Below are 628 nucleotides of genomic sequence, written 5' to 3'. Positions count from 1 at the left end.
AACCATTTTTAAGAAAAGCCATATTGAAACTATCCTAAATAATAAAAAATGTTACGCAAAACTCTCTTGTATAGACCCTTCGTTTGTCCCAAAGGTCTAAACTCCTGGACGCATTTCTTAACACAAAAAAGGTTTTTAAAAAAATCTATAAATAAGTTCGATTTTGTCCCAATTTCACCGTAGATTTATCCCATTGAGTCGAATCTTGAATCATGCGTTAAAAGATTCTGATTCTTTCTGCAGCAAAGGTCGCGACAAACTGCCTTTTTGTGGGTTATGAGCGAATCATTAGGCAACTGATTCCTTAAAAGATCGTTTAAGAACGAGAAGCTTTTATTAAAATCTTTCATTAAAAATGTTACAAAATTGTTTTAATAACGCTCCTACGGTATTTTAATTGTATATAATCAGTCATTTTACACACTAATAATCAAATCTTCCTTCAAGAACGAGATGTCTCAGTTTAAGACTTGTTCACAAACCAAATCAGTCTCGATTATTAGTGCCGCTCCGACTGGAGTTCAGACTCAAAACTGACTCGTTTGGTGAAAGGCGTGTTCGTTCAGTAGATCCAACCAATAACGTTGCTCCTTCGAGTTCTGATGTTTCGGACGTCAGTCAGTCACGC

Source organism: Barbus barbus (assembly GCF_936440315.1).
Source record: "Barbus barbus genome assembly, chromosome: 29".
Taxonomy (NCBI): domain Eukaryota; kingdom Metazoa; phylum Chordata; class Actinopteri; order Cypriniformes; family Cyprinidae; genus Barbus; species Barbus barbus.
This window is presented reverse-complemented; position numbering follows the sequence as displayed.